Source organism: Scyliorhinus torazame, chromosome 16, assembly GCF_047496885.1.
Source record: "Scyliorhinus torazame isolate Kashiwa2021f chromosome 16, sScyTor2.1, whole genome shotgun sequence".
Classification (NCBI taxonomy): domain Eukaryota; kingdom Metazoa; phylum Chordata; class Chondrichthyes; order Carcharhiniformes; family Scyliorhinidae; genus Scyliorhinus; species Scyliorhinus torazame.
In genome coordinates, this window is record NC_092722.1 from 164,567,018 (window position 1) to 164,592,535 (window position 25,518).

Below are 25,518 nucleotides of genomic sequence, written 5' to 3' on the forward strand. Positions count from 1 at the left end.
TCAATAACTTCATTGCAATATTAATGTAAGCCTACTTTTAACACTAATAAAGATGATTATTAAGAAAGAGGTGTCAAAGGAGACCACTGTTAAAGGAGACTGCTGAGAACAAAAGGACTTTATGGCCAAAGGTGGATTAATGAGAGAGCGGCGAGTGATGCAGCCAAGGCCAGAATCAAAAAATTGAAGAACATGTGCTGGAACCTCGAGCCGAAGATTGCCAAACACAAGAAAAGATGGAGCCATGGAGAGACTTGCAAATGGAAACAAAGATTTTGAAGTTAATGTATTGAAGAGTGGAGAACCAATGAAACTGGTGAGGACTGGGACAATAGGAAAGTGAAATAACTTGCAGCTTGTGTAATTTTTGATGCGTTGTAATTTGTGCGGAACTTGCGAAGTTGGCAAAAAGTGGGTTGGAATAATCATGTGGAGAGTTTAGAAAGGTTAGAGGTCGAAATTTCAATGGCAGTGATAATGAGGTTGGCTCACGTGATTGCACCAGTGAAAATGGGTGTTCCTCAGTTTGTGCCTAATATGTGGGATTTAAAAACTCCAGATCAAACAAAACACAAAGGTAGTGTCAGGTTTAGAGTGAGTGAGCAGATAAGGAAAAAGATGTAGTTCAGGGTTAAGGTACTGAGTGTTTTGGTGGGAGCCAAACAGGATAGCACCTGATGTGACTGAGTTGAAGAGAGTTCTTGCTGATCCACTGTTAAATGTTGGCTATGCAGCCAAAAAAGCCCACTGGGTCAATAGCAGTGGCAGCAATGTGGTTCTGGGAGTTTCAGGACATACATGGAAGCTGATCTTATATCAATAAATAATACCAATAAAAACAGAATGTAGATGAAGAAAAGAAGGTAATTGCAGATTGAACTTGGGCTGCATTCTGGTGATTGACTTAGTTTGGGAGGAAATGACATTGCAAGACACATAGCCATTTTGTTGGGACAAGTAGGAGTAGCAACAGGGCACTACCACAAAGGTGGGACATAGAGAAGAGCTGGAGGAGGATAGAGTGGTCCTCTATGTTACTGCTGCAGACTGGTCAAGGAGAAAAGAGAGAGCCCACCCTGGTGACAGTCACAAAGGACCTTGTTTGTCTCTTTGACCAGGGTGGCCTTGCTGCTGTGGAAAGGGTGAGAATTGGACTGAAGTGATTGGTCGCAGGAGGGATGAGAATGGACACCAATTAAGACACATGGTCAAAGCTTTAAGCAACATAAGAGAACATTGAGTCTTAATGTAAGTAGAGAGGATGGAGGAATCAAGCAAACGTTTTTCAAGGACTACGCAGCCTTCAAAGGCAAGATCAGAGTCCGAGGATGAGGAGCCAGTAACCTAAGGATGGATAATTGTTTGTACTGGTTGGTATGGGTCGAGTGCCCACACATGGGCCTTATATGGCAATGGTTGCGATGAGAGGTAAGGAGATGAGAAATAATCTGCAAAGCGATGTGGAATCAGAAAAGGGTAGTCTAGGATGAAGAGGAAGAGGGGCAACTGACCTGGAGTCAGAGTAAAGAGACTTCGATAAAAACAACTTTCTCCAGATGCTGGAATCTGAAACAAAAACACAATGGTATAAAATCTCAGTAGGTCTGACAGCACCTGTGGAGAAGGAACAGAACTAACGATTTGTGTGTGGATGACATCATGCTCTGATGACGAGTCATCCAGATTTGCAACATTAGCTGTGTTCTCTCTCCACAAATGCTGTCAGGCCTGCTGAGATTTTACAGCATTTTCTGCTGTTGTTGGAGTAAAGAGATTTGATCTTTGTAACAAAGTATTAGCTCCTCATACTCGGTGCTAGGAATGAAGATGGGGTGAGCAGAAGAGGGAATGAAAATAGATGATTGGCCCTTTTAAGATCAGCAATACATTGCTGTATAATTCTAAACCAGTGGTCGAATGTCGGGGAAGACGTAGAACTGGGTGACAGACCGATTGCACCACGTACCACAGTGGACAAACTGTAAATTGTGTGTTACGTGTGCCCTCCTCCTACAGTCTTCCAATTTCAGGGCATTCAGATGGAAATTGTACAAGGAATGGGAAACAGTGAGGGATTTGGAGGGAATGAGCAAGTTGAGTGGAGTGGCTATGCCAATGACTCCTATTTTTATTTCCAAATCAAATGCCTTGTGTGAAAAGTCTGCTGTGCTCCATATGTAAGGCCCTGCTCCCCTTATCTACTGTACCAGTGAGCCAAGCTAACATATGGTTCATAAGAACTGCCCAGTGTGAAATGCTGTCCTCAGAAGGTCAATCCACCTTGAGAAAGGAGCTGAAGAACAAAATACAAACTTTTTAAAAACTTACTTTTTGTGAGTTACAAAGCCAGGGCTCAGAGTGTGGTCAGGGGCGAACCCCTAATCCAGCTCCTTGCCTGTTCCAAAAACCAATTCAAATTCAAATTGAATCCAATTCATGGTCCCCACAAGAGAGACATGCCAGATCTGACCCAAAGGGCAGAACAGATACTACATTTGATCTTAGCCAAAAGGCTGAGAAATGATACAAAATACAAACTTTACCTGCTATGATGCATCATGTCAGGTGATGCACATGAACCACCACTTCCTATCTGTGGAACCAATTCGGCAACAGTGTTCTGTGAGGGGCAGCACGGTGGCACAGTGGTTAGCACCGCTGCCTCACGGCACCGAGGTCCCAGGTTCGATCCCAGCTCTGGGTCACTGTCCGTGTGGAGTTTGCACATTCTCCCCATGTCTGCGTGGGTTTCGCTCCCACAACCCAAAGATGTGCAGTGTAGGAGGTGGATTGGCCACGCTAAATTGTCCCTTAATTGGAAAAAATGAATTGGGTACTCTAAATTTATTTTTAAAAAATTATATGGCATAAACAAAATACGTGAGAGAACTCCGTGACTTACTAAAATATAAACAACCATGTCATTTGGCCAGTGTTAGTCATTTTTCAGGATATTATGCAACCAATATCACTGGGTTTATTTTATAGTGAAGCTCAAGACCTAATCAAGTAATCTAAAAGTGACTATTTAGATGTTATCTTATCAGTTACTTGCTGGATTCATATGAACTTTCCACCTCTGCTATTTTGTTCGAAATATTAACCTATTTAAAATCAACAAGTTAAACAATGACAAAAGGAATGTGATACAAAAAAGGGAACAAAGTGTTCATCCTATAACATTTTTCATCGTGATTTCCAGGCTGATTAGCAATGCCTGGAGGGGATGATCCTTTAACAGCAAACCACGAACATCTGATGTGCATTGTCCTTATTCAATATGTTAATTTGCAAATTTTACTGAAGGAATAACTTGCATTTATATAGTACCTCTCATCACCTCAGGATTGGCCCATGCACTTGACAGCCAATTAAGCACTTAAGATGGCTGTCACTTCTGCAATGTAGGGAAATGGGGCTACCAATTTGCACATAGCAATGCCCCACAAACAACAATGAGATAATGACCAGTTAATCTGTTTAATGATGTTGACTGACAGATTAGTGTTGGCCAGACATTGAACCCCTCTGCTCTCCTTTGAATGGCGTCATGGGATCTTTTACTTCAGCAGAAGAGGGCAACTGGGGCCTGGGTTTAATGTTTCATCTGAAAGATGGCACACCTCACTGTGCAGTGCTCTCCCAATGCTTTTAAAAAAATAATAATCTTTATTGTCACAAGTAGACTTACATTAACACTGCAATGAAGTTACTGTGAAAAGCACCGAGTCGTCACATTCCGGCGCCTGTTCGGGTACACAGAGGGAGAATTCAGAATGTCCAAATTACCTAACAACACGTCTTTCGGGACTTGTGGGAGGAAACCGGAGCACCAGGAGGAAACCTACGCAGACACGAGGAGAACGTGCAGACTCTGCACAGACAGTGACCCAAGCCAGGGATCGAATCTGGCACCCTGGCGCTGTGAAGCCAGAGTGCTAACCCCTTTAATCATTTTTCTCCAATTCCTTTGGAGTTCTATTCATGCCTGCTTATACTGAATGTAACAAAGAAGTGCATTATAGTCCATAGAAAGAGTTTCACACACCATCATGGGCTTCACTCTATACAGCATTGCACTGTAGAAAGATATGCATTTGGAGCGGGCTGCCCTGCAGCAGCATTCGTCATCAGATTAGCAAGGTCCAGGGAAAAGAGAAGCAACAGCAAAGGAAGAGGTGGCACATCAGTAACTTGTAACCAGAGATGTTTGACTCATAGTTCAGTGATTATGCTAGGCTTCTCATACTCCTGCCCTGAAAGCTTAACCAGAACCCACCCCAAGGGTTGGACAGAGAGGCATGACTGGTTGGGGGCAGTTAATGGAGCACAAGAGGGGAGGATATGTCTAAGACAGTCCTGAAGACATGCGCATGTAGTTGAGGCGAGAAAGCAGAGACTGTTTTGGGGCAGTGTGCTCCATGCTACAAAACTGTGCCTGGCACCCATGTCCTGGTCCCAGTTAAGAGATGGAGAATGCCTGTCTGTGCTATGTTTATCATGCACAGCATGGTATGTGGGGTATGGTCAGTGTCATGACAACGAAACGCCCCAAATTATGTATGGACATATTGAACTTTAAATAAGACATGTGCTTTTAAAAAAGGACAATCAAGCAAACACTGGCAGAGACTGCAAAGTAACCACTTAAAAAGAAATATAAATTTAGAATTCCCAACCCTTTTTTTCCAATTGAGTGGCAATTTAGCGTGGCCAGTAAACCTACCCTGCACATCATTTTGGGTTGTCGGGGTGAGACCCACGCAGATACGGAGAATGTGCAAAATTCACATGACAGTGACGCAGGCCGGTATCGAACCCGTGTTCTCGGCGCCTTGAGACAGCAGTGCTAACCACTGTGCCACGTGCAAAGTAACCTGGATAATACTCAGTCATTTTTCAGACAGAGAACATTTAAAGAAAGAGATGCAATGCAAACAGCTGTAATCTCCTGTGGAGATAAAGGAAGCTGGTTACTATCTTAACAAGAACCATTTCCTGTGATTTATATTGACGACATATTTGTGTTTTCCCCCTTCCAGGAATACACAAGCAAAGGGGCTAAAAAACTGCAACCCGGGTATCTGGGTGCAAGTCTGGTGTTCTATCTCTACTGTGCTAGTCTGTGTAGGTCACAACTGAGGAACCTTGACTAGGCATTCCTGCTGCTTGCAGGTTAAAAATCTCTCTCTCTGATTGCTGGAATCAAGTCGCAAGTCAGCAAAACCACAGTTGAAAAAGTCATCTTTGTCGATGATATGACCAAAGTAATTTATGGATGACTTGAAGAAGTCACACTGTTCCTTCATAACTCTCAGGTTGTGGCTCTGTAATGTCATGTGGGAGTACCTTTAAGAAATGGGTGTTTGAGAAATATACCTTTAAGAAGTGGGTGTTTATCAGTGGTGTCAGAGTGTGGGTGGAGCTGGGCTGTCTGTCAGCTTTTTACTTTCATTTTAGGCTGTTTACTGCAGTGTGTGTTTTAGTTTGGTTTTCAGAGCTGCATATCTGCAGTCACAGATAGAAGGTGTATGAGTCTCTCTCTCTCTGTAATCTTAAAAACTGTAAATCCATCCTTTGGTGATTTAAAACTAATAACTGCTCTCAGTAGTGACTTTAACCTGATGTGCTTCTGTTAAAAGTTATTTTTTAAGTCTTATGGATGTTATAAGGACAGATTAAGGATTACTTAGTGTTGTATTCTTTGGGGGTTATATTTGAATTGATGGTTGCTAAGATGTTCACTATGTTTTAAAAAGGTTAACTTGAGTTCCTAGAATAAAATTGTTTTACTTTTTTTTAAAAAAACTTTTCCATTTCTGCTGTACCACACCTGTAGAGTGGGCCGTGTGCTCCCCATACCACAATCTATTAAAAGTTGTGGGTCAGGTGAACTCCATGATACCCTTTGGGGTTCTCTAAACCCTGGCCCATAACAGTATCCACTTCAGGATAGCTTTCAAATTCTCCAAGTGTTCCTGTTCACTCGAACTGGTGTTGAGTATGTAATCGAAATAACATTGCACTCCATTCAACCCACTAAGAATTGTATCCATGGTTCTCTGAAGAAGGGCAGGCACAGACTTTATTCCAAAAGAAAGTCTTCTAGAATGAAACAGACCTGTGTATGTTACTATGGTGAGTAGTGGCTGTGATTCTGCTGCCACCTCCATCTGCAGATATGCCTATGAAAGATCAATTTTACTTAATTTCTGTTCTCCAGAAGGTCCAGCAAACAAGTCTTCAATCAGCGGTAGTGGATAATGAACTACACACAAAATTGGGTTAATAGTTTTTAAATCTCCACAAATTCTCACTAAGCCATCCCATTTTAATACAGGAATAATTGGTGTTGCCAATAATCCACAAAATAGCCTGTCTCAAAATCTATCAAGTGTTTACCAAATTTTCATAATCTTCTTAAAGATGCTACAAACTGTAAAATTGTTTTGCCTTGTTCCTGACTACGCAGTGGAACCGAAACCTTTCTGCAATCAATAACAATTCAGGAGAGAAATGTCCCTCGAAGATTTTCATTAATTCTGGGTGAACACGATTCTAGGTGAACACGATTCGGTAGCAGCAGTTTTACAGCCAACTGTGCTGAGCGGAACTACCTTTAATTCATCCGGTGTCTGCTTAGCAATTAAAAACAATGGGAATCTTTCTTCTTGTGTATTCCATGTTCATAATCCACATGAAATGCTTCAATGCTGCCCATTTTTCCCACCATCTTCGGATCCCGGCTCCTAGGGTCTACACTACTTCCCTTTTTATAAAATTACCCAATTATTAATTTTTTTCAATTAAGGGGCAATTTAGCGTGGCCAATCCACCTACTCTGCACATTTTTGGGTTGTGGGGGCGAAACCCACGCAGACACGGGGAGAATGTGCAAACTCCACACGGACAGTGACCCAGAGCCGGGATCGAACCTGGGGACCTCGGCGCCGTGAGGCTGCAGGGCTAAACCACTGCACCTCCGTGCTGCCCAACAAACAGGCTTTAGCAGTGGGAATGAAATGTTTTGGCATATTGATATAAATCCACGTCATGCATTTACGTTGCAGTCTTTCAAAAATTTAATATAATATTCTTCATTCTGTTTATGAAACAGTTTTACAAATGTGTACATCTACATGACTATTCCAAAAATACGAACCTGAAAATAATATCAAGGAATGCAATTTAATCTAGCCCACTCTATTGTAATGATTATTGATTGTGTAAATCATATATAAAATCATCGGATAACTGTTGCAGGATACATAGTATTACAGCATGCAAGCCATAGAATACAAAATAATGTGCATTTCTTCAAATGCATATCCTGTAAAAAGTGGAGAACAATGAGAATGTACAGTCAGTATCATAGTATTCTCCTTGCTCATGGAAAATAAATATGTAGTTGCGAATGCAGAATGTTTAATAATAATAACAATAATAATCGCTTATTGTCACAAGTAGGCTTCAATGAAGTTACTGTGAAAAGCCCCTAGTCGCCACATTCTGGCGCCTGTTCGGGTGGCCAGTCCGGGAATTAAAACAGCGCTGCTGGCCTTGTTCTGCATTACAAGCCAGCTATTTAGCCCACTGTGCTAAACCAGCCCCTTTGTTCATACTAATGCCCAATATAAATTTTCAAAGTTAATTGTGGGTGGGGTATATAGCCTGAAGGTTTCTCTAGGGTGCCGAATACTCTTGCACCCTGGAAGACAACTGTATTCTCATGCTTGTGCAGCCTTTGTCTTCCGAAATGTTTTTTTGGAAGTGTTACGATCCCGACTGATGTAATAACGAGAAGGGAAAATCCCAGAATGGATCTCTGGCTCAATAGACCATCGAAGGAATTCTCCATTCCTGAGACTAAATCTTGACGCTGGGGCAGGATTCATGGAGTTCTACGACAGCAAAACTGGTGTTGCACCTGGACCAATTCACCGACCGTTGAGGGGCTAGCACTGGTACCACGTGGAACATGATCGATTCTAATGGAAAACAGCGTTGGATTCGCCGGTGTCGAGATTGGCACACGAGGCTGACAAGCTGCAGGCACATATTTGCACTCCATTCCCCACACACACTCATCTCAGCCAACAAGATGGCACTGGTTGAGCTGGAGCACGCCCATCCCATTGATAATATAACATAAGAATATATTCCCAGATACATAACAGGAGACAAGAATAAAGGGCACAGTTTAAGGATAAGAAGCCTTCCATTTAAGACAGAGATGAGGAGAAGTAATTTCTCTCTGTGGGATGTTAGTCTGTGGAATTTGTTTCCCCAGAGAACAGTGAAGGCTGGGTCATTGAATGTATTCAAGGCTGAGTTAGACAGATTGTTGATAGACAAGAGAATCAAGGCTTATAGGGGATGGCCTGGGGGCACCCATGTGACCCATGGCACTAAGATCACAGTAGGCGATCAGCGGCATGCACAGCCTCATGGCTGCCTGGCCGGCTGCAGCAATGGTGTTCTGTGCCCGTCCACCCGACCCCACCCCCACTACTTCCCCCGGCCCTGCCAGAAGCCCCCCAGCCAGTGGCACAACTGTCAGCAAACTATGGCGATGTTGTAGACTTTCCGTACCGACTCTCTCCCCCTCATCAGCCACAGTGTCTGTTCACAATTTCTGAAACCACAAGTGACCCTTGCAGTCGGAAATTCACCCCGGTGAAGTTACATACATACATAGAACATACAGTGCAGAAGGAGGCCATTCGGCCCATCGAGTCTGCACAGACCCACATTAATCCCTCACTTCCACCCTATCCCCGCAACCCAATAACCCCTCCCAACCCTTATGGGCACTACGGGCAATTTACCATGGCCAATCCACCTAACCTGCACGTCTTTGGACGTTGGAGGATTATGGAGGCCCCGGAGAATACCGGGTTAGACCCGCGAATGAAATGCCAACAGCGTTTACTGTACGTGCAGAGTGGAACACATTGACGCTGCTGTCGGGGCACCAGAGAATTGCGATTCGGCATGAACGCCACTATTTTGGCGTTAAAACCGATTCTCCGCTCAATCGCCTTTCCTGGGGTGGGATTCTCCGACCCCCAGCCGAGTCGAAGAATCGCCGGGGGGCGGCGTGAATCCCGCCCCTGCCTGCCGCCGAATTCTCTGGCACCGGAGATTCGGCAGGGGGCGGGAATCGCGCCGCGCCGGTCAGCGGGCTCCGGCCGGCGATTCTCTGGCCCGCGATGGGCTGAAGTCCCGCTGCTGTAATACCGGTCCCGCCAGTGTCAATTAAACCACCTCCCTTACCGGCGGAACAGGCAGCGCGAGCGGACTCCGGGGTCCTGTGGGGTCGCGGGGCAATCTGGCCCTGGGGGGTGCCCCCACGTTGGCCTGGCCCGCGATTGGGGCCCACCGATCCGCTGGCGGGCCTTTGCCGTGGGGGCACTCTTTCCCCTCCACCTTGGCCACCAGCCTCCGCGATGGCCAATGCGGAGGTGACCCCCCCTGCGCATGCGCGGGGATGACATCAGCAGTCGCTGGCGCTCCCGCGCATGCGCGGATCTCCACCGGCCGGCGGAGTCCCTTCGGCCCCGGCTGGCGTGGTGCCAAAGGCCTTTCCCGCCAGCCGGCAGCGCGTCAACCACTCCGGCGCATGCCTAGCCCCTAAAGGTGAGGGCTTGGCCCCTAAAGGTGCGAAGGAATCCGCATCTTTGGGGCAGCCCGACGCCGGAGTGGTTCACGCCATTCCATCCCGCCGGGACCCCCACCCCGCCGGGTAGGGGAGAATCCCACCCCTGATCTCTGTGTCGGCCGATGGAGAATCCCGCCTCATTGCTTTTCCCCACCCCCACAGGCCGCCCCCCCGACCCTTCGCGCAGAGTATCCGAGTGGACGCGCGGATACGACAGAGTCCCGCCGGCGCCGTTCACCCCAGGTCGCTGCCAGCGGGACTCTGTCATATCCGCACAGCTGCTCGGCCCATCCGGGCCAGAGAATCGGCGGCCCCGCCGATTCCAGCGGCCAGCGGTCGGCGCAGTGTCAAATGCGCCGGTGCAAATGGTGCCGATTCTCCGCACCTCGGAGAATCGCGCGCCGGCGTTGGGGCGTCGTGGCGCGATTGCGGCGATTCTTCGGCCCGGCGCGAAACTTGGAGAATCGGCCCCGAAAAGTCCCCCCCCCCGGACTGCGCTCTAAGAACAGTTTTTTAACTCGCGGGGTCTTGTTTGCCCACCCAAATCCCGTGATAATCCTGTTCACCTGGTTGAAGAAGGACTTGTGGATGAGGATGGGAAGGCACTGGAAGATGAATAAGAACCTGGGGAGGACCGTCACCTTCATAGACTGCACCCTGCCCGCCAGGGAAAGCGGTAGCATGTCCCACCTCTTAAAGTGCCCCTCCATCTGATCCACAAGCCGCGTCAGGTTAAGCTTGTGCAGGGCATCCCAACTCTTAGCCACCCGTATGCCCAAGTAGCGAAAGCTCCTCTCCACCATCTTGAGCGGGTGCTCTCCCAGTCTCTTTACCTGGCCCCTCGCATGGATCACAAAAACCCGCTTTTCCCGACATTCAACTTATACCCCGAGAAATCCCCGAAATCTTTTAGGATCTGCATGACCTCTCCCATCCCCTCCACCGGATCTGAAATGTACAGGAGCAGGTCATCCGCGTACAGTGAAACACGATGCTTCTTCCCCAACCCCCCCCCCCCCCCCCCCCCCCCGAACCAGCCCCCTCCAGTTTCTAGACCTCCTCAGCGCCATGGGCAACGGCTCGATTGCTAGGGCAAACAGCAGGGGGACAGGGGGCACCCCGGCCTTGTTCCTCATTGCAGCCTAAAGTACTCCGACCGCAGCCGGTTCATGGACACACTCACTACGGGGCCTGATACAGTAATTTGACCCACCCTATGAATTCCTCGCTAAATCCAAATCTGCCTAACTCTTCGCACAGGTACTCCCACTCCACCCGATCGAAGGCTTTTTCCACATCCATTGCAGCCACCACTTCTGCATCCCCTCCTTCCGAGAGCATCATGATCACGTTCAAGAGCCTCCGCACATTTGTGTTCAGCTGCCTGTCCTTGACAAACCCCATCTGGTCCTCATTGATCACCCCCGGGACACAGTCCTCAATTCTAGTGGCCAGGATCTTGGCCAGCAGCTTGGCGTCTACATTAAGGAGCGATATTGGCCTGTAGGAGCCACATTAGGGCAGCACGGTGGCGCAGTGGGTTAGCCCTGCTGCCTCACGGCGCCGAGGTCCCAGGTTCGATCCCGGCTCTGGGTCACTGTCCGTGTGGAGTTTGCACATTCTCCCCGTGTTTGCGTGGGTTTTGCCCCCACAACACAAAAGATGTGCAGGCTAGGTGGATTGAACACGCTAAATTGCCCCTTAATTGGAAAACAATAATTGGACACTCTGAATTTATAAAAAGAAAAAAAAAGAAAAAAAGAAGGAGCCACATTGCAGCAGGTCCTTATCTCGCTTCAGGATGAGCGAGATCAAGGCCCGTGACATTGTCGGGGGAAGGGTTCCCCTTTCCTTAGCCTCGTTGAAAGTTCTCAGCAATAGCGGGCTCAACAGCTCTGAGAATTTCCTATAGAATTCTAGAGGATATCCGTCCAGTCCCGGGGCCTTGCCCGACTGCATAACCTCCAAACCTTTAATCAATTCTTCCAACTCAATCGGGGCCCCTAATCTCAGTACTAGCTCCTCCTCCACCTTCGGAAACCTCAGTTGGTCTAAGAATTGCTTCATTCCTTCCCTCCCCTCCAGGGGCTCTGACTCATGCAATTTACCATAAAAATCCTTGAAGACCTCATTGATCCTTTCCGAGCTCAGGACCGTGTTACCCCCCCCCCCCCCCATTCCCCCAATTTCCCTGCCCGCCTCTCTCTTCCGTAGTTGGTGCGCCAACATCCTTCTTGCCTTCTCCCCATACTCGTACACCGCTCCTTGTAACTTCCTCAACTGAGCCTCTGCTTTCCCTGTGGTAAGCAAGTCAAACTCCGCCTGCAGGCTCCGGTGCTCCTTTAGCAGCCCCTCCTCCTCGGACTCCGCATACCTCCTGTCCACCCTGAGTATCTCCCCCACCAACCTCTCCCTCTCCATCCTATCCCTCTTCTCTCTGTGGGCCCTGATAGAAATTAGCTCCCCCCTGATAACTGCCTTCAGTGCCTCCCAGACCATACTCACTGAAATCTCCCCTGTATCATTGGTCGTCACATAGCTTTGGATACTCCTCCTAATCCACCCACGACCTCCTCATCCGCCAATAGTCCTACGTCCAGTCTCCAAAGAGGGTGTTGACCTCTCTCCACCCCCAGCCTCAACTCCACCCAGTGCGGAGTATGGTCCGAGACCGCAATGGCTGAGTACTCTACCCCCTCCATTCTTGGAATTAGCGCCCTGCTCACCACGAAAAAATCAATCCGCGAGTACACTTTGTGGACATGGGAGAAGAAAGAAAACTCCTTCGCCCTTGGCCGAGCGAATCTCCACAGGTCCACTCCCCCCATCTGGGCCATGAACCACCTCAGGACCTTGGCCGCTGCCAGTCTCTTACCCGATCCAGACCTAGACCGGTCCAGTGCCGGGTCCAGGACCGTGTTAAAGCCCCCCCCCCCCCCCAATTACCAGACTGCATGACTACAGATCCGGAGTTTTACTCAACATTCACTTCATAAAATCCGCATTGTCCCAATTCGGGGCATACATGTTCACTAGCACCACCTGGGCCCCCTGTAGCCTGCCACTCACCATAATATATCTTTCCCCTTTATCCACCACAATACCCCCCGCCTCAAATACCACCCGTTTGCTCACCAAGATTGCGACCCCCCTGGTCTTCGCATCCAGCCCCGAATGAAAGACTGCAAAATACATCTTCAGCTACAATTGTCTCATTAGCACAGAAAGTCGCATTTAAACACATATGATGACCATGGCCAAATTCACTCTCCGCTTTGAAGTCAATTTAGTGTCTGTAGTTTTCTCCTCAGAATCACCCAGATGATTGTCACAAAAGAGAGTTTCCAAATCCACTACCAAAAACACACTTTACAATCTTCTCTCATAATAACGCTTTCCTTTGGTGGTTTGCATTCTTAGCTCCAGTCCAGATTTTACAAATGACACTTTCGAACAAAGCTTCCACTCCACTTTAAACAGCAAATCCAGTCCTAGATTTCACACCAATCACTTTAGGATTTCTTTGTCTTGATTGCTGTGCAAACTGCCCACAGTTGCTTTAGCTCTCAATTCTCAAATTGTATTAAAATGACAGCAAGTGTTTCATCTGCCTCTGAAGTCTGCTGTCCCACTTTAAATCTAGTTACTGCAATTGTCTCTTTATCTCAGAATACTTTCTTTACTCTTCCTTGAATTCTTCTGAACAATACCTTGTTCTCTGTTCACTTAACTCCAGACTTCTTAGACAGTCTTTCTGTCTCAATTCCCTTGTTATCTGGATTGTATCTTGTTCCTTAGGAAGCCTGCACCTTTGAAACTCCCCTTGTCCTGTCCAACTTCTTCTGGTTGAGTTGAGAGCTTGGGAGTGTTGCACTACACTCCTGTTTTGTGCCTTGTAAGTGGCTGTTAGATTTGAAGATTCAAGGGGTGAGACACCCTCAACACAACACCAAGCCTCTAACCTACCCCAGTGGTCATGGCATTTATATCCGGTTAAGTTTCTGTTGAGTATCTACCTGTGACTTTGATGAAGGAACAGGGGGTAATTTTGATTTGATGCAATATTGTAAAATGGGAGATAGTGAATGGGCAGTCCATTTTACCTCTCTTCTAATTTTTATTTCGATTTAAGTCAAAGAAGAAATAAAAATCGTGAGACACGCAAAACAAGCTGCGGATTCACATTCACTATTTTGTTATTGAACAAAATCCAAATCTATCCTAGAGAGTGGGACATCCAAGTTTACATTAAGTTGTGTAAATGGAATCAAGAATTCACAAAAGGACATAGGTCAAATGAGTAGAAGAAACTCTAGCATATGGAGTTCAATGTGGGAAAATGTGAGGTAATCCACTTTGAATATGAGGAAGAGAAATCAGAACATTTTCTAAGTGGAGAGAGGCTAAAATCTGTGGAGGAGCAAAGGGTGTCCAGGTACTCAAATTGCTAAGACCAACACACAGGTACAAAAAGTAATCAAAAGGGCAAAGTGTCTCCTGATCTCATTCCCAAGTGGTCTAGTTCTAATTAAAATAGTAACCCTGTATTGGGAATTATCCCACCAGTGAAAATAGCTTCCCTTTCCACCCTATCAAATCATTTTATAATTTTAAACACCTTCCCTGCATCTAGTCTGTCCTGTCCAGCCCTGTTAGAATTTTGAACATTTCAATCAGATCTCCTCTCATCCTTCTAAACTCAAGTGCATACTGGCCCATTCGAACCCATCGCTTCTCATAGAACAGTCTCACCGAACCCGGTATCAGCCTAATGTACCTCTGCTGCACTCCCTCAAAGGCAAATATATCCTTTTCGGTAGAGAGACCAAAGCTCCACACAATACACCAGGTGTAGTCTCATCAAGGCCCTGTATAACTACAGTGAGACATCTTTACTTCTGAATTCAAATCCTCTTGCAACGAAGGCCAACATATCATTTGCCTTCCTAATTTCTTGCTGCACCAGCCTCCCCCCTTTCATTGACTGGTGTACATGGATACCCAGATCCCTTTGTACATCCACACTTCCCAATATCCCATTTAAATAATACTCTTCCTTTCTGTTTTTCACAACAAAGTGTATAACATTTAGCCACATTGTACTGCATCTGCCGTGTGTTTGTCCACTCGCACATCTTGTCTAAATTCCCTTGAATACTCCTTGCCTCCTCCTCACAACTCACAATTCCACCCAATTTTGTGTCATCAGCAAACTTAGAAATGTTATATTTGGTTCCCTCATGCAAGTCATTTATATATATAATGAACAGCTGGGCCCAATGATCCCTGTCATACCCAACTTGTCATTGCTTGCCACTCAGAAAAAGACTCATTTATTCCTATTCTCTGTTTCCTGTTTGTCAACCAATTCTCAATCCATGCCAATACATTACTTGCTATCCCATGTTCTTTACTTTTGCCCACTACCTCTCATGAGGGACCTTATCAAAAGCCTCCTGAAAGTCCAAATACACCACATCCACTTGTTCTCCCTTATCTATTCTATCAGTTGCATCCTCCAAAAACACCAGTAGGTTTATTTAGTATGATTTGCCTTTCATAAACCCATGCTGGCTTTGTCAGATTGGACAATGCGTTGATGCTCTCCAAATGTTCTGTTATCATGTCTTTTATAATAGAATCCAGCATCTTCCCCACTACTGATGTTAATCTAACTGGTCTGTAATTTTCTCTTTTTTTCCCTTCCTCCCTTTTTAAATAGTGGGGCTACATTTGCCACCCTCCAATCTGTTGGAACTGCTCCCAAATCTACAGAATTTTGGAAGGTGACCACAATGCATCCAATATTTCCAGAGCTACTTCCTTTAATAGCCTTGAAGCCCATTAATTTCCCCAGCATTGTTTTCTTACTAATGCAGATTTTCTTCAATTTTGCCCCCTCTCTAGAACCTTGGTTCCCGAACATTTCTGGAAGATTATTTGCGCCCTCTTTTGTGAGGACAGAACCAAAGATTGTGTTAATTTCTTCTGCCATTTGTTTGTTCCCCATTATAATTTTCCGGCCTTCTGACTGTCTGTTTCTCTTCACACATTTATAGAAACTTTTATGGTCAGTTTCTATGTTCCCTGCAATTTTACACTCATAGTCTATTTTCCTCCCCTTGATCAAATTTTTCCTCTTCTTTCTTAAACATTTAGAATAGCCAATTATTTTTCATTTCCAATTCAGGGGCAAGTTAGCGTGGCCAATCCGCCTAACCAGCACATCTTTGGGTTGTGGGGGTGAAACCCACACAGACAGGGAGAATGTGCAAACTCGACACGGACAGTGATCCAGGGCCGGGATTCAGACCCGGGTCCACAGCGCCGCAGTCCCAGTGCTAACCACTGTGCCGCCCTCTTTTTCTGCTGAATTCTTAAATGCTCCCAACCCTCAGGCCTGCTACTTTTCTGGAAATTTTTTATGTCTCCTCTTCAATTTGATATCATCCCTAATTTATTTTGTAAGCCACGGTTGAGTCATTTTCCTCTTTCATTTTTGCACCAGACAGCAATGAATAATTGTAATTCATGCACATATTCTTTAACTATGAACCATTGCCTATCCGCCGTCAACCCCTTTGGTAAGGTTCCCCAATATATCCTTGCCAAATCATGCCCTCATAGTTCCCTTTATTTAGATTCAGGGCCTTAGTTTTGGATTTAACTACTTAACTCTCCATCCTAATGAAGAATTCTGACATATTATGACCGCTCTTCCCTGGACAGCAAGATTGTAATTTTAAAAAAAAAAAATTTGGGGTACCCAATTATTTTTTTCCAATTAAGGGGCAATTTAGCGTGGCCAATCCACCTAACCTGCACACCTTCGGGTTGTGGGGGTGAAACCCAAGCAGACACAGGGAGAATGTGCAAACTCCACACGGACAGTGAACCAGGGCCGGGATTCGAACCCAGGTCCTCAGCGCCGTAGGCAGCAGGGCTAACCACTGTGCCCCAACAAGATTGTAAATTAATCCGTTCCCATTGCACAGTATTCAGTCTAGAATAGTCTGTTATCTGGTTGGTTATATATGTATATCTTTGTAAGTCAAACATCGTTCTTATTTTTACTTAGTGTGGACTCCACGTGTCCTTATTAAACTGGTGTTGAGGAGAAACTAGTTTGCTGTCAGTGCTGCGACCTACTCAGTTCAGCCACCTCCCTGATTTCCTGGACCCAGGTTTGGATTTTGTTGATTCGCCGTGCCTCTGTTTAGGCGGTGCATTTGACGCCGGTTTTAAAGACTGGAACCAATATGCCGAACGAATGTGTTACTTCTTCCGGGCCAACAATATCATGGAGATCGGGGGCCAGACGGTCATACTGTTGATGCCCTGTGGACGGCATAAGTTCAGAGTGATCCAGAGTCTTACGTAGCCAGCGACCGGGTACGCAACCATTCGACCAGCTCGTGACACTTGTGGCGCAACACTTTAACCCAACCCAACCCGGTCAATAATCATTCAAGGATATCCGTTTAATATGGCGGAGAGGTCTACTGGTGAGTCTGTCACTGAGTTTGTGTCTTGGCTACAGCAGATAGTTGAGTTTTGTGAGCATGGAACTGTTTTGTCCGATATGCTCGGTCTGCGCTATCAATAATATGGAAACTCAGAAAAAATATTTGAGTGAAGTCTCCCTAAATTTTCAGCAGGTGCTGCAGATCTCCCTCTCCTAAGAAAGCACGAAACGCAGCATCCAAGAGATACAAGGGATGGAGGTGAACATTTTGGGACGTCCCCCCTCACATGGTATCCTCGAGGCCAGGACTGAATGCCACTGTGACTCTGGCTTCTGAGTGAGGAGCTGCCCGCCGAGACGTGTGATGTCCTCGGACTCGACTGAAGGCGATTCCGGTATGTGTGCTACATGTGGACACTAGGCATACCCACCGGCAGCAGGAAGACTAGCACTTTAGGCGCCCTGTCAAGGTAGGTGTCAGCCCTGGGGCCGGGCCTTGCATCTGGATGACCCAGAAGAGGCCAAGGATGAGGCTGAGATGCAGCTGAACAGTTTGACAGCATTTCCTGTGGCCCCTATTCATGTTCCGATACAGCTGAATGGTCACATGCTCCAAATGGAGTTGGATACAGGAGCGGCCGTTTCTGTAGTGGCGCAGAGTACCTTTGATCTTATCAAACGAGGAGAGCATACTTTGTCTTTGGCTGACACAACAGCTCGCTTGGTCACTTATTTTTAAATTTTTTAACTTATATATATATTTAAATTTTTTTTTAAGAGTACCCAATTCATTTTTTCAAATTAAGGGGCAATTCGGTATGTCCAATCCACCTACACTGCACATCTTTGGGTTGTGGGGATGAAATCCACGCAAACACGGGGATAATGTGCAAACTCCACATGGACAGTGACCCAGAGCCGGGATTGAACCTGGGACCTCGGTGCCGTGAGGCAGCAGTGCTAACCAGTGGGCCACTGTGCTGCCCGCCGCTTTGCCAGTTATACGGGGGGGGGGGAACTGAATATCGGGGGTCCACCCTGACTCTGATGGTTTATGGGCACCAGTTAGTGGGCCTTCCTCTCATTCTTTGCAAAGGAAACGGCCCTAGTCTGTTGGGCCTTGATTGGCTCCCTCAACTGCTGTTGGACTTGTAGCATATCCTCCAAGCGGGCTCTGGCCGTTTGTGTACGATACTGAGCAAATTCCCAGAGCTTTTCCAGCCTGGTTTGGGGCCGTTGCTAAAATCCAGGTGGATCCGAAAGACCAGCCCCGATATTTTTGTGCCCGCTCGGTTCCCTACACTCCAGTGGAGAAGGTTGAGACTGAACTTCAGCGTTTGGAAAGTTTGGGCATTATTTGGCCTGTACACTTTACTGATTGGGCGGCGCCGGTTGTCCCCATCATGACGCCAGATAAGACAGTTGGCCCCTGCGGAGACTATAAATTGACAGTGAACATGGCATCAAGATTAGACCGTTACCCTTTACCTCGCATTGAGGATTTATATGCAAATTGGCCGGTAGCTGTACATTCAGGAAATTGGGCTTGAGCAATGCTTATCTACAGCTGAAATTCAGTGAACCCTCACAGAAGTAGGTCATGATTAAAATGCACAAGGGACTTCATGAGTACACCCGTTCGGAGTCTCCTTGGCATATGCAGTCACCCAGCACATCATGGAGAACATCCTGCATGGATTGCCTCGCATTGCAGTTTACTTGGATGACGTGTTAGTCACAGGGGCCATGGAACAAGAACATTTTCAGAACCTTGAGATGGAGTTCAAACGGTTTTCCAGACATGGGGTCCACCTGCGCCATGCAAAATGCGTGTTTCATGCAAAAGAAGTGGTATATTTGGGATATCAGGTGGACCGAAATGGCCTCCACCAAGTCGCTGAGAAGGTATGGGCAATCAAAATGGCCCCAGTTCTGTGGGACACCACAGAACTTCACTCATTCTTCCAGCGGAGCGGGCAGAGAGGGGAGCGATATTTGGAGGGGAGAGTTGGAAGGTAAGCTGAGTTTTTGATTTTTAACTTACTTTTTCGGAGCTTTTTTCCCCTCAGAGCAGCAGGAAACCAGAAGCCAGCCATGGGGAGACCTGGGAAAGTTTGTATTACCCAATACATTTGAACGGTGAGGAAACCCGAGACACTACACGTGTAATATCTCCCTCCTCCCCTAACCTAAACAAAAAGGCTCAGTGCTGTGAGCAGGTAAGCTATTTACTTTTTTTCTTTCTTTTTTACTGGGAGACTAAGTGGAGGTGATGGCAGCTAGGGCAGTGGAATGTTCCTCCTGCAGAATGTTCGAGGTAAGGGAGACCACCAGTGTCCTTGCTGACTTCACCTGCGGGAAGTGCAGCCATCTCCAGCTCCTCACAGACCGTGTTAGGGAACTGGAGCTGGAGCTGGATGAACTGAGGATCATTCGGGAAGCTGAGGGGATGATAGATAGAAGCTACAGGGACATAGTTACACCTGAGAACAAAGGTAGCTGGGTAACAGCTAGAGGTTGGAAGAGGAGGAAGCAGTCAGTGCAGGGATCCCCTATGGTCGTTCCTCTCAACAATAAGTATACCGCTTTGGATACTGTTGGGGGGGATTACCTAGCAGGGGCAGGCTGCAGTGACCGGGTCTCTGGCATGAGGTCCGGCTCTGGGGCTCAGAAGGAAATGGGGAGATTAGGAGAGCACTAGTTATAGGGGACTCAATAGTTAGAGGCACAGACAGGCGGTTCTGTGGGCACGGGCGAGACTCTCAGATGGTTTGTTTCCTCCAGGGTCCATGACATCTCGGATCGTGTCTTCAGGATGCTTAAGGGGGAGGGGGAGCAGCCAGAAGTCATGGTGCACATTGGTACCAACGACGTAGGAAGGAAAAGGGGTGTGGATGTAATACACAAGTTTAGGGAGTTAAGCTGGAAGTTAAAAGCCAGGACAGACAGAGTTGTCATCTCTGGTTTGTTGCCGGTGCCACGTGATAGCGACGCTAGGAATAGGGAGAGTGCAGTTGAACACGTGGCTGCAGGAATGGTGTAGGAGGGCTTCAGGTATTTGGATAATTGGAGCGCATACTGGGGAAGGTGGGACCTGTACAAGCAGGACGGGTTGCATCTGAACCAGAGGGGCACCAATATCCTGGGAGGGAGGTTTTCTAGTACTCTTCGGGAGGGTTTCAACTAATTTGGCAGGGGAATGGGAACTGGATTTGTAGTCCAGCAACTAAGGTAGCCGATGTTCAGGACGTCAAAGTGTGTAGTGAGGCAGTGGGGAAGGTAACACTGACAGAGTACTTGCAGGCACGGAGATGGGTTGAAGTGTGTATACTTCAACGCAAGAAGCATCAGCAATAAGGTGGGTGAACTTAAGGCATGGATCGGTATTTGGGACTACCATGTTGTGGCCATCACAGAACCTTGGATAGACGAGGGGCAGAAATGGTAGTTGGAGGTTCCTGGTTATAGATGTTTCAATAAAATTATGGAGGGTGGTAAAAGAGGTGGGGGGTGGCATTGTTAATTAGAGATAGTATAACAGCTGCAGAAAGGCATTTCGAGGAGGATCTGCCTACTGAGGTAGTATGGGTTGAAGTCAGAAATAGAAAAGGAGCAGTCACCCTGTTGGGAGTTTTCTATAGGCCCCCCAATAGCAACAGAGATGTGGAGAAACAGATTGGGAAACAGATTTTGGAAAGGTGCAGAAGTCACAGGGTAATAGCCATGGGTGACTTCAACTTCCCAAATATTGAGTGGAAACTCTTTAGATCAAATAGTTTGGATGGGGTGGTGTTTGTGCAGTGTGTCCAGGAAGCTTTTCTAACATAGTATGTAGATTGTCCGACCAGAGGGGAGGCCATATTGGATTTGGTACTTGGTAATGAACCAGGACAAGTGATAGATTTGTTAGTGGGGCAGCATTTTGGAGATAGTGACCACAATTCTGTGACTTTCACTTTAGTAATGGAGAGAGATACGTGCGTGCAACAGGGCAAGGTTTACATTTGGGGGAAGGGTAAATACGATGCTGTCAGATAAGAACTAAAGTGCATAAGTTGGGAACATAGGCTGTCAGGGAAGGACACAATTGAAATGTGGAACTTGTTCAAGGAACAGAAACTACGTGTCCTTGATATGTATGTCCCTGTCAGGCAGGGAATAGATGGTCGAGTGAGGGAATCATGGTTGACAAGAAAGGTTGAAAGTCTTGTTAAAAGGAAGAAGGAGGCTTATGTAAGGCTGAGGAAACAAGGTTCAGACAGGGTGCTGGAGGGATACAAGATAGCTAGGAGGGAACTGAAGAAAGGGATTAGGAGAGCTCAGAGAGGGCATGAAAAATCTTTGGCAGGTAGGATCAAGGAAAACCCCAAGGCCTTTTACACATGTGAGAAATATGAGAATGACTAGAGCGAGGGTAGTTCCGATCAAGGACAGTAGCGGGAGATTGTGTATTGAGTCTGAAGAGATAGGAAAGGTGTTGAACAAGTACTTTTCTTCAGTATTTATGAATGAAAGGGGCCATATTGTTGGAGAGGACAGTGTGAAACAGACTGGTAAGCTTGAGGAGATACTTGTTAGGAAGGAAGATGTGTTGGGCATTTTGAAAAACTTGAGGATAGGCAAGTCTCCCGGGCCTGACGGGATATATCCAAGGATTCTATGGGAAGCAAGAAATGAAATTGCAGAGCCGTTGGCAATGCTTTTTTCGTCCTCACTGTCAACAAGGGTGGTACCAGGGGATTGGAGAGTGGTGAATGTCGTGCCCCTGTTCAAAAAAGGGACTAGGGATAACCCTGGGAATTACACGCCAGTTAGTTTTACTTCGGTGGTAGGCAAAGTAATGGAAAGGGTACTGAGGGATAGGATTTCTGAGCATCTGGAAAGACACTGCTTGATTAGGGATAGTCAGCACGGATTTGTGAGGGGTAGCTCTTGCCTCACAAGTCTTATTGACTTCTTTGAGGAGGTGACCAAGCATGTGGATGAAGGTAAAGCAGTGGATGTAGTGTACATAGATTTTAGTAAGGCATTTGATAAGGTTCCCCATGGTCGGCTTATGCAGAAAGTAAGGAGGCATAGGATAGTGGGAAATGTGGCCAGTTGGATAACGAACTGGCTAACCGATAGAAGTCAGAGAGTGGTGGTGGATGGCAAATATTCAGCCTGGAGCCCAGTTACCAGTGGCATACCGCAGGGATCAGTTCTGGGTCCTCTGCCATTTGTGATTTTCATTGACTTGGATGAGGGAGTTGAAGGGTGGGTCAGTAAATTTGCAGACGATACGAAGATTGGTGGAGTTGTGGATAGTGAGGAAGGGCTGTTGTCGGCTGCAAAGAGACATAGATAGGATGCAGAGCTGGGCTGAGAAGTGGCAGATGGAGTTTAACCCTGATGTGTGAGGTTGTCCATTTTGGAAGGACAAATATGAATATGGAATACAGGGTTAACGGTAGGGTTCTTGGCAATGTGGAGGAGCAGAGACATCTTGGGGTCTATGTTCATAGATGTTTGAAAGCTGCCACTCAAGTGGATAGAGCTGTGAAGAAGGCCTATGGTGTGCTAGCGTTCATTAGCAGAGGGATTGAATTTAAGAGCCTTGAGGTGATGATGCAGCTGTACAAAATCCTGGTAAAGCCACATTTGGAGTACTGTGTGCAGTTCTGGTCGCCTCATTTTAGGAAGGATGTGGAAGCTTTGGAAAAGGTGCAAAGGAGATTTACCGGGATGCTGCCTGGAATGGAGAGTAGGTCTTACGAGGAAAGGTTGAGGGTGCTAGGCCTTTTCTCTTTAGAACGGAGAAGGATGAGGGGAGACTTGATAGAGGTTTATAAGATGATATGGGGAATAGATAGAGTAGACAGTCATAGATTTTTCCCCTGGGTAGAACAAACCATTACAAGGGGACATAAATTTAAGGTGAATGGTGGAAGATATAGAGGGGATGTCAGGGGCAGGCTCTTTACCCAAAGAGTAGTGGGGACATGGAATGCACTGCTTGTGGAAGTAGTTGAGTCGGAAACATTAGGGACCTTCAAGCGGCTATTGGATAGGTATATGGATTACGGTAGAATGATAGGGTGTAGATTAATTTGTTCTTAATCTGGGACAAAGGTTCGGCACAACATTGTGGGCCGAAGGGCCTGTTCTGTGCTGTATTTTCTATGTTCTTTTCTTGGATTAGTGAATTATTTTGGGTGCTTTATTCTGAATTTGGTACCATCCTCACTCTCCTCTATTTGCTTTCGAAAAAGCCCAGCCTTGGGCTTGGGGCAAGGCCCAGGAAATGGCAGGCATCAGTTGTTTTCTTCAGGGGTGTTGACACATTTTGACTCCTCAAAACCATTGTACGTCACTTGCGATGCTTCACCGTATGGAAATGGGACAGTTTTATCCATTCAAATGGATGACGGCGGTGACCATCCAATCACTTTTGCCTCTCGGACGCTGGCTGCGACTAAAAGAAAATATGCCCAGATTGAGAAAGGTCTAGCGGTTGTATTCAGTGTACAGCGATTTCATCAATATATCTATGGCTGCCATTTATTTATCATCACCAATCACAAGTCATTGCTAGGCCACTTCTATGAAGCCAAGGCGATCCCACCAACAGCATCTGCAAGGATTCATCGTTGAGCCCTGTTATTGGTTGCTTACGAATACTCTTTCGAGCACCGTCCAGAAACCCAGATTGCGCATGCTGATGTGTTGAACCACCTTCATTTGCAGATCAAATTTATGAATCCTCCTACAAGGGATGAAGTGATTGCTGTCCTGAATTTCTTTTTTTTCTATTTTTAAAAAATAAATTTAAAGAACCCAATTTTTTTTTCCAATTAAAGGGCAATTTAGCGTGGCCAATCTACTTTCCCTGTACATCTTTGGGTTGTGGGGGTAAGACCCATGCAGACACGGGGAGAATATACAAACTCCACACAGACTGTGATCAGGGCTGGGATCGGACCCGGGTCCTCGGTGCCGTGAGGCAGCAGTGCTAACCACTGCACCACCGTGCCGCCCCTTCCCCTGCTGTCCTGAATTTCATGGACTCCCTGCCCATCACTGCCCTGTCTGTTCGTGACTGGACGCAAACCGACCCTGCACTTGCTAAGGTGTATCATCTGATGCTATACAGTGGGCAGCATCGACAGCTATCAGGGGAGTTGGAGGCTTTCTCCTGAAAATTGTCAGAGTTGACCGTGGAGGACAGCATTCTCCTGTGGGGCACCAGCATTGTTGTCCAGCAAAGGGACAGGCTGTCATGTTGAAGGACCTTCACAACAAACATCCCGGTGTTTGCAAAATGGAAATGCTGTCGAGAAGCTATAAATTAGATCTATGGTCATAGATCTTTGAAAGTTGCCACTCAAATGGAGAGAGCTGTGAAGAAGGCCTATGGTGTGCTGGCATTCATTAGCAGAGGGATTGAATTTAAGAGCCGTGAGGTGATGGTGGCTGGGTTTGGACATGGATAGCGATACCTTGGCCCAGCAGTACTCCATCTGCCAAGAACACCAAAAGCACCCCAAAGCAGGACCCCTGTACCCTTGGGAGTAGCCAGGGTGCCCTTGGGCCCATGTGCACACCGATTTTGATGGTTCCTTCTCCATATTTCTCGTCCTGGACTGGACGACCATTCAAAGTGGCTGGATGTCCACAAGATGTCGTTGATCACCCATTGAGATGTTAATGACTTTGTACATGACTAATTTTGTTTCGACTGGACATCAGTGTGAAGGTCTGTCGTAACTAGGATTTTCAAGGGTGTTGCCCAGTTTGATGATGAGGCGGTGTTTGTTCGTAATTTTAATGATGGTGTTCGTTGGCTCTCTGGGATTGTTGTCCGTCAAACGGGACGTGTCTCTTACCAATTTCAGGTCCGGGGGCAACTAATGAAATGACACCTGGATCGCATTCACTCACGGAGGTTGCTCCCCCTGAAGTGCCTCGAAAGAAGCCTGCCCTGGATCCTCCAGCTCATTGCCGGACCAGCCTGCTGTGATGCCTCCATTCTCTCTCGCGTTGACATGCCCGATGTTGTGTCTTCTGACTCCGAGATGGAGACTCAGATCTCGGAGGTCTTGGATGCTGACTCCATAGTTCAGTCACCCCCTGCCGATCATCTGCCATGTTGTTCCTGCCATAGACGGCGTTCACCGGTGCGGCGTATGCCGACTGATCTGGCGCAATGACTCCATGAGGACTTACCGGAGCCTAAATGACCCCGATGTCTTCCGCCTGCTCCTCCTCCTCATTGCCCATCGAGGGTGTCTTTGGACTTGGAGGGGGCGGCGGTGAGGAATGTAATATCCTGCACGGGACCTACGGGTTGGGAATGCTTGTCTTCCCAGTGCTCCTTGCGGAGTACGAGCTTCCCTGCTAGGAGCAGGGGTAC

General features: G+C 46.9%; 1 pseudogene; it reads right to left on the reverse strand.

Annotated features, from left to right (window-relative positions):
• Window positions 1–2,319: 2,319 nt before the first annotated feature.
• On the reverse strand, window positions 2,320–2,525 carry LOC140393397 (U2 spliceosomal RNA; annotated as a pseudogene).
• Between the last annotated feature and the right edge of the window lie 22,993 nt (window positions 2,526–25,518).